The sequence below is a fragment of the Pyxicephalus adspersus genome, chromosome 7 (genome assembly GCF_032062135.1).
Source record: "Pyxicephalus adspersus chromosome 7, UCB_Pads_2.0, whole genome shotgun sequence".
Taxonomy (NCBI): Eukaryota; Metazoa; Chordata; class Amphibia; order Anura; family Pyxicephalidae; genus Pyxicephalus; species Pyxicephalus adspersus.
The window spans coordinates 47,587,707-47,599,806 of NC_092864.1; the positions used below are offsets into that span (position 1 = coordinate 47,587,707).

At 38.4% G+C, this 12,100-nt stretch overlaps 1 long non-coding RNA gene across 1 annotated transcript in view; it reads left to right on the plus strand.

The window, feature by feature from the left end:
• The first annotated feature begins 2,431 nt into the window (after positions 1–2,431).
• The window catches only part of LOC140334548 (uncharacterized), a 52,570-nt gene continuing 42,901 nt past the window's right edge, over positions 2,432–12,100 (plus strand). Inside the window, exon 1 of the long non-coding RNA XR_011921589.1 lies at positions 2,432–2,539. This is a non-coding gene — a long non-coding RNA (uncharacterized lncRNA). The remainder of the gene's footprint in view (positions 2,540–12,100) is intronic.

The window sequence follows — 12,100 nt, forward strand, 5'->3', positions numbered from 1 at the left end:
TTGACATCACTATGCCACTATATAATACAGAAGATTTTCTGTATGCATCATTGTATATCATATACTTTTTTTCTAATAAATTGTTTTTCTTTACAATTTGCCACTAAACCTCCTCACTTTTGGTGACCTCAGTCTGTACCCAAGCACAAACAATTTACTACTATTTACACAGTATTTGTTGCCAGGATCCTAACCCTGTACTAGCTGGCAATCAGAACCAGTTGGTACTTTGGTAGTTGGTACTTTGCCCAAAATTTCTTGGTGCTCATGTTTAAATACTACTTGGTGTGGAGAGCTTGGACTGGCAATATTTTAAACCAGTGAAAAATAAGCCTTTTTTCTAAATTTTACCTATAGCATAGTCACTTCATAAGTGCACAGAGCACAATACATACGTTTCATAAGATTATTTACTAGCTAGAACAATCAGATGTTTAGGGCACAATCTGATGAGATGCCACCAGCAAAAAGAACACATCTTTCTGCAAAAACGCATTTGCTAGTATTACAAAGATACCACCCAAGCCAATAACAGGGCCATTTATTGCAGGTCCTTTATTATGAAAATTAAGAAAAGCATAATGATATAGAATTCCTGGATTGTGTGCCTGATTGGAAGGTGCAAATGAGCAATACTAATTACATAATAAGAAAAAAACACATGGAAAACATGCTCTACCGCCAGGACCAAATATGGCTTCCCTCCTGTTACAGAGATCCTTTTATTCTCCATGCTGCAGACTTGAAGGGAATCTCTGAAAACACCATATGAGGCTGAGTAAAGCATAAAAGACTTGATTTTCTCATTTTTGGCTGCTTGCCATTTCATTTTTCAAGTTATTTCAAGCTTCAGGGCTAGTTTTTCTGTCACTGACTGTTCACGCTACAACTTGTCTTTCAGGCTACATGGTTATACTACAAGTTTATTCTTGATTGAAATGCCTTAAGAAAGCACATTTAACCCTTTCACACAAAAAGAAATGCTATATTTAAAGAGGTTTGTGCATATTCTTTGCACATCTATTACCTTACCATTTAACAGAGAAATCAGATTTGATTTAGATGCACTTCTGTATTTTCTTTTGCAACATCTGAAATGCTCCAAAGTCTGGGAGACTCAAAGCCAAAGACCCCAAAGCTTCCTCTAAGCCGATGTGTGCTGTGGTCACAGGTTAAATGTTAACCCAAACAGTGCTGAATCAATAGTAAATGAGAATACTGAAAAATGGACCCACAACCCAGAGCATTGGATATGCCTTGCAAAATTAATTTTAACTTGGTGTCATCTTATTTTCTTAAGTAAGTGAAATTTTACACTGCATTAATTATCTTCATTCTGCTCCTGTCATTGTGTTGCTGCCCTGGCTGTCCTTGTTGAACACAATGATAGGACTCGACCCACCTAGGAGGAGCTCATGTCATTGTGTTTAGCTCTCCCCCCAGCTAGGTTGGATGAACACTATGACAGGAGCTCCACCTAGGATTGAATAAACACATGTAAAAAAACATGGTACCACTGACCCAATGTGCAACAGTAATAGACAACATTGGAAAAATCTTTGGAAAAATCTTTGTGGGATCTCTTATTTGGACCCTGCACAAGTAATTATTCTGTTGTGTGGTGTCATTATTTCTAGGGCTGATTTACATTATTTTTAGGAATGATTAAATGTCACTATGTGGGGCATCCTAAGTAAAGGGGACTTTCAGAATCCAATAACCCCTGTCTGCAGACTTTAACAACACTGGGATTCCACTATCGAGATAAAGTCCTCTCCCCAGTGGTGACCCTTGGCACCGTTGGGAGTAGGCAGGGGTCTGTTTTTTTAAAGGGACTATACACTCTTTGCCTCCCTCTCTCTTTGGAAAGCCAGACTCCAAAGAACCTTGGGTGTGTGTGTGTGTGTGTGTGGGGGGGGGGGGGGTACACACACTCATTGTCCCATTTTATATCCATGAAAGTCTCATGTTAAATAAAAGGTCTTGTTTTTATATGAGGAGGAATCCCATACAGGTATGGGAATGGCAATGCAAATCAATATAAAGTGAACACAAACCCATCCACATAGGCTTTCAGATCTTTCTTGGCACATTTCAAAGGTTCTGGAGCTCAGCTACAGAGCATGAGGGTGCTCTGCAGTTTCATGCCAAGTGGGTGGCTCTTCGGTTTTATAATAAACCTGCTTGCAATGCAGATCCTTTCCATCCGTCAAATCCTTTGGCTGTATTTTTTGTGCAGTTAATTTTACAACTGAACTCGTTCATCCAGTAGGGACGGAATAAGAACAATGGAATGTAGATAACGGACAGAATCTGTCTCTAGTGACCCATAAGCGGTTATTCAGAAAGCTTGGCCAACATTCCTGTCTCATTGAGTGTTGCCACAGATTAGCCAGTATTCATGACATGGCGTAGATAGCTGCTGGCAAATAACTAACAGGGCATTTGTCTACACAAGCCTCTTTCTTCTGAGTTGCAGTATGAAACAATCTATAGAGGGTTTGGGGTCAATGATCTGTGTGATGATTACAATGGAGATGTAAGTTAAACTACTTCATACAAATGCATAATTCAATGGTTCTTTCTTTTCCACTGTTGATATGTTGAATATTACTTCCCGTCGTCTGCAGGAGAGGGAACCCTTTGGAAGCTATTTCCCAGGAAGTAATATCTTGTCATAATGTGACACTTCTTCTTAACACTTAAGATTAATACATCCTTGCAGATGACTCAATGGACCAAAACTAGAGGGAACAATTCATAGTGTTTACATTCCTGTTTCATCTCAAAAGAAAAATCAGGCCGAATCTTTTTGTTTTGGATAGAAAGAATGGGAGGAGGCTAAGGTGTCCCCTTGCATTTACCTTTTCATTTAATCGTAAAGGTCAAACAGAAAAACAGGATATTGTATTAAAAGAATTAGGGCTAAATTCCTAATATATAACATCAACACTTCCACATCCCTTCCTTGGAAAGTAAGAACAGATAATATAATCATTTAGCATTTCTTTTTGTTTCAAACCCCTCCATTCATTATTATTACTATCTTTGTTATGGCTGTTGAGTATTTTGTCCTGGTTCAGACTTGTCTGGATATGATAAACTAAACAGAAAAAAGTAAGTCTACCAGCAAAGTTTAGTTTAAAGCAACCCTGGAAGATTACAACAGCGGGAATACTTACCTTTTACATTTATTGCTCTGTTGGTCACCCTAAATCTTCTTTGAGACCAACATAGCCTTGAATGTCAATCTCAGTAGTCCTTTGCAGCTCTTGCTAGGTACCGTCTGCGAATTGGAATGTGACAATTTACAGACAATGTTAATTTACAGATTACAGAGGACTTCAGGGGCTTATTCATCACACATGGAGTAAAGATTAGTGGTGCGGCCAACAGTATAGGTAAGTATTTCCTGCATTCCTCACAGAGTCATGCTTGCTAAATATTATTAAAAAGGTTGCTTAAAGAATGAGCTGTGCCCTAAAAAACGCTGCAGAACTCCCCACCTCACTATCACTGACCCCCAATGACTGAATGGGTCTGGAGAGGATACACTTTCATCAGTGAAGCTGGGTGTTCAAGCGAACCTAGAATAGATTTCTTCAAAGTCAGGATTCAAAACATGCTAACAAATGTTTAGAATCATGGACTAGATCTGGTCCAGGTTTGCTGGAACACCCAGCTTCACTGATGAAAGTGTATCCTCTCCAGCCTTCAAGAGCTTTAATAAATCAGGCCCAATGTTCTGAGATTTAGTGCTGCGCTCTTCTAGTTGTTGGACCTTGCAATGGTGAGTCTGCCATTAATATTCAAAATGTTTTACATATGGTAGAGAAATAAAATAACAAAATATGATTATCTTATTGGGATTCAACAATTAATTGTGTTATCATTATTTAATGGGTTGGTAATAGGTATTTTGCCTGATTTTATTTAAGTAAATATCATTTGATTGCTGACATATAAATCCGAGACAATCCTTACAGGTAAAAAGTACTTTTTCTGATGTTTGCATGTCATCTTTAGTGCTGACAAAAAGGAAAAGGGCTCTTATTTTCTTTGTGCCCATTAAAAACATTTGCGTGCAGGCCAGAACAGGAAGCAAAGTTTTTTGTATTAAATATTTCAAATTTATCTCCACATGTGTGTTTGGCACCTGTAAAAAAATAGCAACTGTGCCAAAAATAATAGCTCTGCAAGTGATGAATATTTCAGCAAAGTATAATGCAAGGAGAATTAAAATACAATTTTAGAATATATAATAATTTAATTTCTAGAATAAAATAAAAGCTTGCTTTGACTTGTTTAAACTGTACCTGTTGCTCAGTATTCTTGATATATTACACGTATGTGGCATTGTTTAATTTGTGCTAAAATGAATCATATATCAGTTGTGACAAATATCTTTCCTGAGCTAGATATAAACCATCACCTTTCCCTGTCTGATGTCATAAATTTTGCAGATCATATTGGTTCTTTTAGTGTTGAGTAAGAGAATGTTCTTTAGTTACTAATAACAGATTATTGTTCAGAGTTATAGCATATCTAAAGGCATTTTGTTTAAAAAAAAAGTAGTTTAGTGGAACTGAATTTAAAGTGAATATTTGTTCTGGTATAGGGAACATCTAGTAAATTTTATTGTGCTTAGCATCACCCCTAAATGTCCACCCTTTATCAGTGCAAATTGCAGTCCAGATTCTGGAATATATCAGTGTGTCTAGGCACAGTTTTACCCATTGCCTCATTGTATATAGTTGTATATCTGCAATATCTCTGACTGCCCCTTTTCAGGAGTGAGATTTGGGGTTGCCACTGCTGTGTTGCTCAGTGTTCTTTTTACTGAAGGCTTTGACATGAGGAAGTAAATGCCTGTGTTTACAAAGATATCTACACAGAAACCCATTGCAGAACAAAGACACAGCAAGGACAAATTCAGACTAATGGACAATGGTTAACAATGGACCAAAATGGTCTGTTCATTCTTCTTTATTTGATAGATAGTGAGCAATAGGAACATTTTTTGATGCCTCATGCAGTGTCCAGGGGTTGTTTGCTGCCCCTATCACCTCCATAGACTTAAATTGGTGCCACTCACAAATGCTTAAAAATGCATGCACATTTTTAAACACATGCAAACTGCTTTTGCATGTTCGGGAAAATTAAAAAAGTGATGAAAAGCAACTAGTCTTCTTGGCTTTTACAGTTTGAAAAAGCCTGAAATTGCCTAGCAGTGACAGCCTCTTGGGTTGTTTGTAATGTTTGATAGTGGCATGCAGGTTGGAAGACGCTGTAAAATACTGCTAGTCTGAACATACTCTAAGTGCATTGAAGAAGACCATAAGAACTATATGTGTTTAGTAATTTAAAATCTGCCTACCCTTTTTTTTAGAAAATAAAAACAATGAGCACTAAAACCATCTGAGGTACAAATAAATAAATATCCACTGTAGCACACGCCTTATGTGTGTTGTCTGGCCAAATATGTGTGCTAAATAATGAAATGAAATTTGTGAAGCATATTAAGGGTTTTTATGCCCTGTTTTTTCTTTGTAAAATTTGTGTGTGTTTTGAAAATGAATCCAGCTTCACTGGAGATGTATGGATACAGGATCTTGGAATGTGTTCACTTTTTAGATTGGAACCTGTGTCAAAATTTGTAGCCTTCCTTTCTGGCAGGAACATTTCACCTGGGAACACAACATTTTATGTAGTCACCACAAACAGAATCCCTCACAAACAGAATTGGCAGGTACATTGCCTCGAAGTCTCCAAATCTGTGAGCTGTTTTGCTGTAATGCAGCACTATAAAAGTGCAGCCTATTTAAAATGATGCAGCTTCCAAAATGCAGTCCACGTTCACACATATTGTTATGTCCAAAAACACAGCAGATTAGCATGAATCTGGGCCTAAAATCTAAGCAAAGCCTTGCCCAAACCCATTATGGAGGTCTTACTTGTAGAGGTAGAAGACTTTTAAAGTTGAAACTCAGTCTTCCCTTTCTATTTGCATACATATATATATATTAATATTAATTAAAAAAAGTTTATTTTATAGCACAAACATATTACGCTGAACTGTACATTAAAAACATATTCCTGGGTCTGAGATGGGGAGGAGGTGAGACACCATTGAAGGAAGCTTTGGCTCAGTCAAGGAATGTAAAAGAAGCCCATTGTTTAAGTTATGAGGCTTGTGCATCCCATACTAATTGTATTTCACTGTCAGAAACTTTTAGATGTTAAGACTCTTCCTAAGAAGAGCATATTGGTTTGGATATGTGGAGTGGGTGAAAGTCCCAGTTAGGGGCAGCACTATGGTCTGGTGAGCATCAATTAGGGGTTTAGCAGTAAGTGTTTTTTTTGGTTCTTCTGGATCAGCATTTTTCAACCTTCTTAACTTGGGGAAACCCTTGAACTTTCAGATATTAGGGAACTTCTACTAAAATTAATAAATCCACAGCTTTCAGTACATTGGCATGGTGGTCAGTGGGAAGAATGTCACCCTTACAGATAGCCAAAGATATCATTGGTGCCAGTGGTAACTGACCTGGGAGGGCCATATTGCTCATGGATCAAGAAAACCCCAGCAACCTCTGGAGGTACCCTAAGGTTCCATGAAACCCTGGTTGATAAACACAGCTTTATATGGAAAACCCATGTTTGGTCCTGTTGAAAAAACTTTCAATGAACAATGGATGTCTGCTCAGAAAGAAAGAAATTGATTTGAGTTTTATAGAAAATTGATGATATATAATATACACCATCTCTTAATATAAAATCATGAGTTTTCTAACACAAGACATACAACTGCAAACTAAATGTAAATTTCCCAAGCACAGCAGTTTAAATAATTGAGAATTGTGTTTTGTAGGCAAAGAACATTTTGAACAATGTGTGAAAGATAACACCTGCAGTTGCCTTAATACTAATTTCACAGCAGGTTTTACATTTCACAGAGAGTCATGGGAATTATCCTTTGCACAGTAAAGAAATGAGGGCTAAATATACGAGAAAGTGGCCTCTATGGCAGACTTTGCTCAGCAGTGTTTTAGTCTCAGATTACCATTTTCCCATGGACTGAATCTTCTTGATGTCATAGCAACAAGCGCAGCAGTAATAAATTACTCAGATGGCTCCCTAGGTGCCGCAACCAACTTTGAAATGTGGATCACTCATTAATAGATTATATTATTGTTGTAGTCAATGCAATTTGTTTTCTGAATGAGAATAATTTTTGTTTGTTTTTTCTTGGAAGCAATCAAAGTCATTTTAATACCAGTAATTCTGTTTGCGTTCTTCAAAAACTCTAGTTTAAACAAAAAACAAAACATTTAAGCTGTGTGCTTTGTAAAATGTTAGCAATGCTTATAAAGCGAACCTTATGGGTGAAATGACTGTCCCATAACTGCTGATACCTTACTTTACAGTAATCTAAAGATTCCCAGTTTATGTTACAATGTCCACATATAAAATGGGGAAGCTGGCAATAACTTGTTGGAGATAGTGGAGTAGGAAAGTTATCCCTTGGGGTGTGTGTGGATCCCTTTGGAATTTCAGTTTAAAGGAGGTAATAGACCATCCTAAGTTTAGGACTTTGATGTTCTGGAAGAAATAATTTTTGATTTGTAGATATGGAAATAATAATAAGTTTTTTATTACATTATCCATGTCATTTATAGAGTATTTCAATCTTGGATTAGCACAATTGTCTAAAACCTGTGTTTCCGAACCAGGGTTCCGTGGAACTGTAGGGTTCCTCAAAAAGTTTTTAGGGGTTCCCTGAGCGATGAGCAATATTAGATATTCTTCCCACTGGCCAACAATGTAAGAGGAATTTTTCCCACTGATCCCTACACTAATGTACTGTGAGTTTTGGATATAGCATTTTAATAGAGGTTCCCTGAAGATCTGAAATTTATTTTAAGGGTTCCCCCGTTTTCAAAAGGTCAATAAACACTGCTTTAAAACTGTCTGTTATCTTGAGGCCTAAAAAAAAGGTGGAGGGGGAGGTGTGGAGACAATAGTCTTTCTATGAATGGAACACCTTCCCAAACCTTGAGGAAAGGGTTATTGGATTATTAGGGTTTGACCTATCCTTTGTAATAGCCATAGGAGTTTGTCAATACGCAACAGATCTATACTGCTGTGCAATTGATCTGTACAGCTTACAGCCTTGTTCACAAGGGGGTTTTCATAAAAGGTGGTTTAGTGTTCCAGGCTTTTGATGGTTCAAAGAACAATTGTTGTATTTGATGTTTGAATTTTAAAAATGTGTGCTAAGATATTGGCTGTCTGTGTTCTGGAGCAGTGTTATTAGTGTCACCTTAATTGCAACAATATACTAATGTTGACCTAAACCAGGGGTGTCAAACTCAAATACACATTGGGCCAAAATTGAAAACTTAGACAAAGTCGCGGGCCAAACATGAAACCGAAATAGCACCGCTACTACAATTCCCTACGTCAAGAAAACAGTCCAATGCAGGTCCTAATGTTATGAGTGGCTGGAACTGTCTCTTCACTGAAATAGCACCGCTACTACAATTCCCTGCGTCTATAAAACAGTCCAATGCGGGGCCACTCATAGGCAGCGTGACTGCTGGTCTATAGATGCGAGTGATGCTGCTACTACAATTCCCGGCATTACTTGCGTCTAAAAAACAGTCCAATGTGGGGCCATGCATATGCAGAGAGGCCGCTGATCTATAGACGCAAGTAATGCCGCTACTACAATTCCTGGCATTACTTGCATCTATAAAACAATCCAATGCGAGGCCAGGCAGAGAGGCCTCTGGTCTATAGACGCGAGTGATGCCTGGAATTGCTTTTTCAATGCGGTGGGCCAGCTGCAATTCATAATTAAAATTCCTTTGGGGCCCAAAAAAAGACATTGCGGGCCAGATTTTGCCCGCGGGCCAGAGTTTGACACCCCTGACGTAAACTGTAAGATGTAACTTGGGCCTATGTTTATCCTAATCCCAAGTTATATCAATTATGTGGCTGTTTTGTATGTTTAGTAATTGTGTTCTAAATCAATAAAAACTGAATAAACCTTCTACTGCTACGGTCGTGCAGTGTGCAGGTGCTGATGGGAGAGCAGATCTTTATAGGGAGAGGTAAGGGGTATGACATCAGTGGTGAGAGTATTTAGGGGCATGACATCAGTGGTGGGAGTGGTTAGGTACATGAAACCAGTGGTGGGAATCGTTAGGGGCATGACATCAGTGGTGGGAGTAGTGAGGGGCATGACATTAGTGGTGGGAGTAGTTAGGGGCATGACATCAGTGGTGGGAGTAGTTAGGGGCATGACATTATTGGTGGGAGTAGTTAGGGGAATGAAACCAGTGGTGGCAGTGGTTAGGGGCATGACATCAGTGGTGGGAGTAGTTAGGGGCATGACAACAGTGGTGGAAGTGGTTAGGGTCATGCCATCAGTGGTGGGAGTGTTTAGGGTTATGACATCAGTGGTGGGAGTGGTTAGGGTCATGACATCAGTGGTGGAAGTGTGACTAATTAGTTAGATCGGTTAGGATTGGGCTGTATTGCTGGCAGGGAGAGCATGATCCTTTTTGCTTCACTCCCCCTGTGTATGCCAACAGTGAGGTGGCTGATGAGTGACAATAAAGTTTGATGGTAAAGTTTAGGTCCCTGTTAAAGCAGAGCATATGTTTATTTTAGTGAAGGGAATATTCTTACCACCATTAGTATATTAACCCTATTGCAATCCCCAATGCAACTGTGAGTTTGAAATGTCCTCCTAATGGTTATAAACCCATTTAGACACAACATTCTGCAATCAAGTCTGTGGCTGCATTTAATCAAAAAAATGTGTTGGCTCTCCCATTTTATTTTGTGTGCTCGCCCCATTCAGCTGTCTTTAATTGGCAGGGAGTTTTGTCAGGGCTTGGCAGAATATGGTGGAAGTGAGCAAGCAGAGACATGGCATGTGATGTAGCACCCCCCCCCCCCCATTCTATGATAATGGTCATACCAGATAAGAAGTCAGGAAGAACTGGAAGATAATTGGAAGACTAGAACTTTCATTCATTGTGAATGGAACCCAAGAAAATGTCAAGGAATCACAATGCAGATACTATCTAATTAGTAGTATTCTTAAAAAAATGTGATGGCTTGACACAATACATATTAATGCAATGCAATGGATCACTAAAGTGTGAAAAAGTCCTAAAGTATTTTTTATTTTTTTATGAATATTCTAATGCATCTATTTTGCACCCAGCAGCTGGCAGTCTGTGCTGCACTTTGGTTTTGCTGCTTATTTTGCACAAGGGCAGTTTCTGGGGAAACCAATTAATGTAACTGGATGTTTTTGGGGGTGAAGATGCAAACTTCAGGATCTAGGGCCAGAATTCAAACCTAGGACCCGGCGCCACTAGCCACTGAGCCATTATTGCCACCAGCCCTCAAAAGATGTTTTGGCTATGCAACTCCACATCTCATTTGGTCTTTACATTGGTCTAACTTGTACAAGCCCAAACATGTATTGGATAATCTGCATGCAAATTCCCACCTCATACTATCATATTGTAAAGTTTCATTTTGATGTGTTCAGTAGCGCAGCAATACTTTGTTCCAGTTTTGCTGACTGGATGTTCTGTAATCAATTCAGCAATCATGAATTGACATGCAGAACAGAGCCCTCAACAGGAAATTGATCATATAAGAAAATATGCTTGATATTTGTTATCCTTTGACGTTGTTCTGCGTATATACACGGTAACATGTGTCAGAGAGTAGCACAGCTCAGCACAGCTCTGTCAGGACATGGATTCCCTGTCAGAACACTTGTTTCTTACGCCTCCTATCTGAGTTATCTACGGCTTGCAGCCCCACCCTGGTGATTCATGGCATAGTTTTGAGCATCATTCAAGGATTGTTTTTTCAGGATTTCATACCTGATCATTTTATAGCACACAGATAATTGTGAAATACTCAGAACTAACATATGTACAGAACAATCTGTGTTCATTCCTTACCTGTAGAATTATGGTGTATTCCATTGCTATTATCAGCTGTCAGAAGAAATATGGATTAATCAGGACACTTTTTTCTTGTTTCTGGGATCTAATGACAGAAATAATATACTCACTAAATATTTAATAGACTCATGTTTAGTCTTTATTCTATCTTGCTTAAAGTCCATGTATAGCCAAAACTGTTTTCATTTTTGGATAGCAAAGGGAAGGCCTTCTCCATGCCTATGTATTGTGGTAATCTGCATTAAAATGTTTAGTGCACACATGCAAACACACATACTGCAGTTGTATCATTTAGTCTTTGTGGCACCCTAATGCACTAAACCAATTGACACCCAAAAAAGAGTAATGTACTGCAATGTGTTGTGATGCACTGACTTGTGCAGGTCTGATTTTAGGTTCACTGGCACCCTATTCTGCTATAACACAGGGAACCATAACATTTCATGCAATTTTCCATTACTATGTATGTATGAAGGGGATCTAAAGTGGTAGGTTATCTCTTTCATTTTCTGTAAACTTTGGTATCTTTCATCACCTTGTGACCCAGTGACAGTGGTTACCAGGACATACAAAGTGAGTGAATCTACCCAGTAATGGCAGAGACAACACAACTTGTCTAGGCCCTTATCTATTCTATCCAAAAATAAAAAAAATAGATTAAAACAAAAATAACACAACTAAAAAAATATAACATTTGGCTTTACATGCACTTTAATGAAAGAATTACTGTCTATCCCACAGAGAAAAATTTGGTAGGTAAGCTGTATTCATATGCTATGAATCCTTGTTATGTGATTAAGTTTGGTTTCTACAATTCCAAAGGAGGCATATTGCTATGGATATTGAGAAACACTTTAAGTCTAACCCCAGCTGTCAAATATTTATTATGCACAAGCCATTTATTGGTATGTTTATTACAAGTGTTTACTTGTGTGGTGAGCAGACCACAAAGCAGCTGCCTGTGTAAAGAAAATGCAAGTCATTTGTTACAAGAAGAACTGACATTACACACAGACAGCTGTGCATGGAAGCAGCTCTGACATGACTTCACTGTTCAAGGTTGTTTACCAGACCAATCTATGTTCACCCATACACGATGG